Raw genomic sequence first — 7,666 nt, forward strand, 5'->3', positions numbered from 1 at the left:
ACCTAGTTGTGAGTCAATGGTTGACTTGCAACCGGGGCCTTGGTTTGCAAAGTTGAGGCTTGACATGCAACTAGGGAAACTACAAAAACTATGAAACAAGCCCCCAATTACGAATCGAAGATTGACTTGCAACTAGGGTGCCCCAAAGTTGTGAGTTAGTGGTTGATTTGCAACTAGAGCAACCTACAATTACAAAAAAAAGCCCCCCCTCCCCCCGCCAGTTGCGAGTTGAGGACTTGCAACTGTGGCGTTGAGTTGTGAGTCTGGGGTCAACTTGCAACTTGGGGCAAACTACTTTGAACAAAAAAGGGAAGAACATTAATACATGGATCTGATAAAAACTGTTTTACAAAAAAAATTCTTAGAAAAAGTTCATGCAAGCAAGTGTTGCTGGATTACTGCTGAAGAGCGGCCATACATAGTAACATAGACACTACACCTGCTTAGGCCAAAAAAAGCGATGAAAATAAATGACTTAACTGTTGATTATATACAATAACTTGAAATAAGAAAATGAGAATGAAATAAAAACATGTGTGCTGCCCAGAATTGTTTGGTAAACAAAAAAGCTAAACAATGAAAAGGAAAAAAGAGTTGCTAATTAGCTCAAAAAAATATATAAACTAATTATATGATACCGGAAATTCAGATCCCCTGATGATTCTAAAAAAAGGTGGTGGTTGAACATTTGTGCTCCTGAAGTAATAATGCGCCGATTGTGTTCCATGCACCATAAAATGAGTGCAAAAACTTGTTCATGTGTTCGACGCACATAAAATTAGTCAGTGCATGAAACTTGCACAAGAAGTGCATTCATATTGTACAACCATAACATGTTACATGCTATAAACTTTGGTATGGCTAATTACATCGATGCTGGGAAAAAGAACAGTCAGACAAACTTGTATTCTTCTTACTAAAAAAACAACCATAAATCATTTTTTTAAAGTTTAGTGGAGCTTTCCAGCACAACACACAATACTTTAGCTTGACCACATATCATAACCAAGTCTGGGTAGAACAGGCCAGCAATCGGCAGGTCTACTGTGATCCAAAGCTGGTACATAAGTCCGTTTCGAAAAAAACAAAGCTGGTACATAATGGGTACTAGTACAATTCTCCCAAGATAACACCAAAAAAACTTTATACTACCCATGCTAGTAAAACCTAGGAAATAAATGGATTACGCATAAGAACAGTATAATAACTTCAGTTTGCAAAAACTGATGAACATGATCATGCGCTTAAAAATGTCTACTGCACGCAACACTGGCACCAAAAAACACAAACAGGTTGCGGAATATTAGCATCAAAACTCATCCTACTCGTTGACAGAATAATGAGTACCAACATCAGATGACAAAAACAAAAGAACATCACAGTATACTGCCAACAAAACAACTACCTAACAAAAAGAGAATAAGAAGTACAATACTAAAACACTCAGCAACCAATGTGGCCAATACAAATCTGCTACAACTATATATCCGCAACGCACAGGGATAAAATTTCCCCACAACTAACTTGGAATGAAAACAATACCAAATCTGAAACTGAAAAGGCCTACATGTGAAAAATGGAAAATGAATTTGGGAACCATATGTGCTAACACACAGAAAAAGATGAAACGTCTAGAAACCCCTTGAAAAGTTAATGAGCCTGCTCACTACAAAAAACACAACAAAAAACCCTAGAAGGCACCCCCAGGGACAGCTGAAACTGTGTACTAAAAAAAATCTAATAAACTACACCAAATTTACGAAGCGTTTGATCAGGAATACACAACAAACGCCACACTTATGAAGCGTTTGTGCGTGCTAAAACCCCCTAGTAGATTAGCACCATGAAACTAATTTATATGCTGGATACAACCTATAAGAACTACAACATGCTTTTGTACACATTACAAAACTGGAAAATTCCATAACAAAAGAATTATATCAACCAAGAATCACTACACTGAAAATTTACATGAATAAGTATACCATGAGCAAAAAAAAAATACTATATAGATGAAATACACAATTGGGTGAACTAAGAATACAAAACCCTATATAGATGAAATACACAAACAAAAAAGAGATATGTATAAGTTGATGCATTCGTGAGGTGCTTCTTTGTTTATGTTCACCTCTTTTTCTTTTAAACAAAAAAAATCTTCATCTTTTTTTTGCGGGGAAACAAATCTTCATCTCACTTGAAGCATTTCTACGTATTGCCTAACCTAAGCAACTTCACCATCATGTGTGATCCATCTCCATGATTTCCGACATTAGATCTCCCATCTAGAGGAGGTGTGAAACGTCCTGGCAGTCTTAGCTACTCACCATGGGTCACCGTCGTGAGACATGAACAGCTGTGTCGCATACACAACGTGAGTTCTTCACCTGCAACCACTTGATGCAAGCCAGCATGGAAGTCGGTCGTCAGTACCCCAGCAGATCATTGTCTCTGCATCAGATCCTTTCTCTCCTGCCAAGAATCCATCAGTCACAAGTCATGATTAGGCAAATATTCATGTCGTGGCTGTGACCTGTTCCAGATGAGATGCCAATTTAGCGGAGGAAAATTGTACCAGCTAAACTTCTCCGACAACTTTGATCGTTTTGCACGTGTATAATCAGAACTCCGATAGACAAGCACTTAAAAAGAAACATAAAATTTTCATCGGCAAGGTGCCATGGATCCATCCTTGGATTGATACTTCATCAGAGCAATAATAGCAAAAATACACATTCAGAACGTACCCAATGCTGCACTAGGTAGTAAAATGCAGAGTTTTGCTGTTGCTCCCAAGCAGCCCCATCTTTTCGAAGCTGTGGGCCCCATATTGAAGTCAAAGTAGGCCTTAGACCATTTCTAGGATATTTAGTTAGAGTGAATCACCACCATGGCGCCTTAAGCATTGGGCAGATATGCCCTAAAGCCATTTGTGAAACTTTGACGAGTTGACTGACCCCACTGGTAATGTGACTGCATCCGTCTTGAAAGACTCTTGAACATTTGATAGGTTGATATAAATTTTTTGCTCCAACAATCGTGCATTATGCCAGAAGTTCTTTACAACTGTAATACGCTGACCATCTTGATGATTTACCCCGTGACCTTTCCCATATGGTATCTTCTCTATGAACTTACTTGGCATCTGAAACAACTCCACATTTTCCAGATGTATGAGGTTCTCGATGCTTCGGGGTATCTCGGTGAGTTCAAGACATAGACCAAGCGTCAGCAGACGTAAATCTGCAAGGCTGTCCTTTTGAAATTCTATGCTGGTAAGGTTAGGCAATCCCTGTAGGTTTAGTTGTCTAAGGACTGGAAAACAACCTGCCGGAAAGGTCAAGCTTCTCTCGTTGCATGCATTGATGAGACTAAGGTGCAACAGACTGGGAAGTGACGAGAGTAGCGCAATTGAATCTTCTCCAAGTTCAGATGAATGCAAATGCAAATGTCTGAGGTTGGTAAGAGAACCAAACCACGATGGTAACTTATCCCTTGCCAACTTTCCAGTTAAGTTGAGGGTTTTTAGCTTCACTGGTGCTGGAGAAAATGGCTCCAAGTCCAATGTTACATTAGCATCGGAATTGATTATTCCCAAGCGCAGAAGGCAGCTCATTTTGGATAGTGCTAAGGGCAAGTCGATAAGAATTCTCTGGTCTACTCCAGATAGCTCTAAGCTCCTCATCTGTTCCAAGCTTTCTAAGGATTTGACCACCTTCTGATCAGCTTGAACATATTTAAGAGTCTGCAGGCATTTGAGATTTTCAAGACCATCTGGAAGAGAAACTGCTGTACCAGGTTCAGGTTCCATAAAATCTGTGGTTCCACGTGTAAATAATATCAGGTGCCGGAGGTTCTTCAGTTTGGTTATGCTACTTGGTAATACCTTGATACTGGACCATTTGGCATCTAAAGTTTGCAAATCACGGAGTCTCCCCAGTTCTTTCGGTAGTTCTTCAATGTAGGTGGAGCGTACGCCAAGGTACCGCAGATTACGAAGATTGGCCACTGCACTAGGCAGTTACTTGCCTTAACGTACCAGAGATTTTGCACAGTTAACAATCTGAAACGAGAAAATAGTGCAACATCCAGGTCTGATCTAAGCACATAGAAGGAGCGAAGTGAGGGCATATTTGGAGTTGACTGATGGTCACTTTGGCACTGGTAAAGTGTACGATAACAAAATTTTCTGTTTTAAGTCAACCCTTGTACTCGTAGATAACTAAAAGAATCCATCTTCTTTTGATCTATATGCAGCAATCTCCCCGATCAGGTCGTGAATGTGTAACCGCTTTGCACGCCAAAACTCAGTTTTCAACTTGACAAGCAACAAGTTCGGTCGCACTAGCTCGTTCACGTAACCATCTGCGACCTCCTCCATCGTGCCATGCCCTGTTTCCACTATCAAACCTTGGGCTATCCACTCTCTGATAAGAATCTTCCTTTTGATAAAGAAATCCTCAGGGTATACACTGCAATAGAGGAAACATCTCTTCAGGCGGTATGGTAAGTAATCAATACTGAAATTCAGTACGCTCGCTACATGCCCAATTCCATGGTCATGTTTTTCATCCCACACAAGGCTATCATGGACGTTCTTCCAAGCAAATTCTATTTTCTCCTTCAACAGAAGGAGGTTTCCAACCGATATAATCGCCAATGGCAGCCCACAACATTTTTGCAGTATCTTGAGAGCCCAATTCTGCAGGTGATATGCGCACTCCTGGTTCGCATCTTCCCTGAATGTGGTGCTACAAAATAGAGACCATGCTTCATGTTCAGGGAGCGGCTGCAACATGATGGTCCTGTTGTCTGATGCCAGAGCAGCCACTTCTTGATTGCGTGTGGTGATGACTACTCGGCTCCCGGTTTCACTGTCAAGCAATGCACTGCGGAGCTGAAACCAGGCATCCGCATTCCAGACATCATCCAGCAAGAGGAAGTACCTTTTGTGAGCCAGATGCCCACGAAGAGCCTCGACTAGTGACCGGTAGTCCATCTCCTGTGTGTCCCCCAGCGCACTGTCTCGGACACCCCGATGAAGTTCCTTGATGATTCTCCTTATGAGGTCCTCCGTCGTGAAGTTCTTGGAGACGGTAACCCATGCGGTGCAATAGAAATTGCAGTTTGCAGCGATTTTATTGTACACGTTAGTGGCAACAGTAGTCTTGCCAACACCGCCCACCCCACAGACCGCAACTATTATCCGCCGCGGGTCGGCAACCCTGGTTAGCCATTTCATCAGTAACCTTGTGTGCTCGGCAAAACCGACGATTTTCCCTTCCTCCACGAAGTTCGCCGCCTCCGATATGTTCCGGCAGATAGCGGCCGCTGCAGGGGCTGAGCTTGACGCGGATGCCTCGGCCGGCCGGCTGCCAAGCTGCTTCTTCACGGCGGACAGGGCGCGGAGCCTCTCCCTTGCCTTCCGTAGGCACCTCAGGAGGGCGAACCGGGCCGCTACGTCAGCGCAGGCACAGACGAAGCCGACGCCCGAGAGAAAGGTATACTTGTCGGTGACGTCCTCGAGCTCGAAGCCGACGTGGCGAACCTGGTTGACCCATGCGTCGACGAGCTCGTCGGTGCCGCGGTGGGAGTCGGCGAAGCGGAGGAAGGCACGGAGGAGATCGAGGTCGCGCGCGCGGCGGCTATACCGGAGCGGATGGAGACGAAGGAGGCGAGGAAGATGGCCGTGCTGCGGCCCGTGCGGAGCAGCGCCACGACGACCTTGGCCGAGAGGGATATGGCGAGCAGCTCCGCGATGGCTCGACTCGTAGTAGGGTGATACGAGTCATATGAGGTTCAAATTCAACGACCGGTCGACGCGGGTATGGGAATAATTCGGATGGTCTCGAGCGCAGACAACGGACCGGCTCAACATTTGCGCCGGACGCATACTGACCACGCGATTAAAGCCAGAAAGGAACAGCTACAAACTGAATGTCGACGCTGCGTTTTCAGAAAATGGTACTGGTGGTGCAGGTGCTGTTTTGAGGAATGACAGAGGTGAGGCAATTGCTGGTGCTTGTTGGCCTTTATATAATATGTTTAATGCAGCGATGGCAGAAGCAACAGCTCTTCAGAGAGGATTAGCTCTAATCGAGGGTCTTCAGTGTGTGCCTGTTACTGTAGAATCAGATTCATTGGAACTCGTTGAATCTTTTAATGGTACAATCCAAGTTTGGTCTCCGTATGCAGCAGTACTAGCAGATTGTTTTCAAATTGCCTCCAGGATTGGATCAATATCGATGCATCATTGCAACCGGGAAGCAAATTATGTGGCGCACAATTTAGCAAGATATGCTTTTGTTACAGATTCTACTGTTTTTGGGACGATGATCCCCCTGATTTTATTATTTCAGATGTAATGAATGATGTATCGTTATTTAATTCACAATAAAGTGCGCCATGAAGGCTTTCCCTCAAAAGTCGATCACGCGTCCATGCGAGGCTGCAGCATGTGTCCATTTGGGTGGAAGGAAACAAATATCTCTGCCTCGCTCCTCCATTATCTCCTCGACCACTTAGACTTTTCTCTCTCTCTCCCTATTACCCGAGTGCACTTTTCTGTAGTAGCGCGAGCTGCCTGGTACTCACTCTATTTCTTTTTAGTCTGCATATAAGATTTGATCAAAGTTACATTTTGTAAAGTTTGATCAACTTTATAAAAAAATATCAACATCTAAAACATTAAAGCTATATGGTATGAAATTAATTTCATGATGCATCTCACAATATTGATTTCATATTGTGAATCTCAATGTTTTTTTCTATAAACTTAGTCAAAGTTAACAATATTTAGCTTTGACCAAATTTTATATGCAGACTAAAAAATGGAGGGAGTACCCTATACCAGGTGCCGTTCATAAAGTATTCAGTGGCACCGAGGTACGTACAATCGCTTTGCTCATTAGTAAAACAACGTTCTTAACTGGAATCCATTTGGGCCTACTCCTCCTGACATGCATCAGATTCCTAGCTGGGAGATATGTCCCTGTTAAAGTATTCGACTTTTTCTAGTTGGATCCTCTGTGCCTATGTTCTTTAGTAATATCTCATATTGGCCACAAGAGATCCTTTGGTAGCTTCAGCCTTCACTGCACGTCCACATGCCTGAGACATATTGGTGTGCTCCTATTTATGAGTAAGTACATGTTAGAGGAGAGTCTCTGGCTAAGAGTTGTTTGGTTGATGTCCTGGACATCGTGCCTGGCAAATTTGAGCGCCTAGCTCACGCCTGCGAAAGTGCAGCTTTGTGCCAAGCCTTGTTTGGCTTGTGACCATGCCTGGTGGTGAATAATGCATGTCACATCAGTGTATTTAGCTGTCTTTTCCTTCTCACATGCATGATTAGTACTCCCAGGCAACACCCAGGCGTCCTTTCTCGGTTGCCTAGACCAGGCTAGTGACTCTCTCCTACTTTCTAGACAGGCTAATGACGCATTGAGATTCTTAGGCCAGGCTAGCTTCAACTTATCCAGGCACCAACCAAACAAAGTATAGGCAGAACGCAGGCAAGCTTCAGGCCAGGCAAGTTTGCTCCAGGACAAGAACAAAACAGCCCCTAAATCCCTGTGCATGGAGAAGAAGACATCTGTCTCAACCTCCTTTCTTGGAGGCCTACTTTGTGGTCTTCAGATGCAAATCCCGGGTAAGCAGGTCTTTAGCA

General features: G+C 43.6%; 1 pseudogene; it reads right to left on the minus strand.

Moving 5' to 3' along the window:
• Positions 1–2,594: 2,594 nt before the first annotated feature.
• LOC119350189 lies at positions 2,595–5,878 on the minus strand (annotated as a pseudogene).
• Between the last annotated feature and the right edge of the window lie 1,788 nt (positions 5,879–7,666).

Source organism: Triticum dicoccoides, chromosome 1B, assembly GCF_002162155.2.
Source record: "Triticum dicoccoides isolate Atlit2015 ecotype Zavitan chromosome 1B, WEW_v2.0, whole genome shotgun sequence".
In the NCBI taxonomy this organism is placed as follows: domain Eukaryota; kingdom Viridiplantae; phylum Streptophyta; class Magnoliopsida; order Poales; family Poaceae; genus Triticum; species Triticum dicoccoides.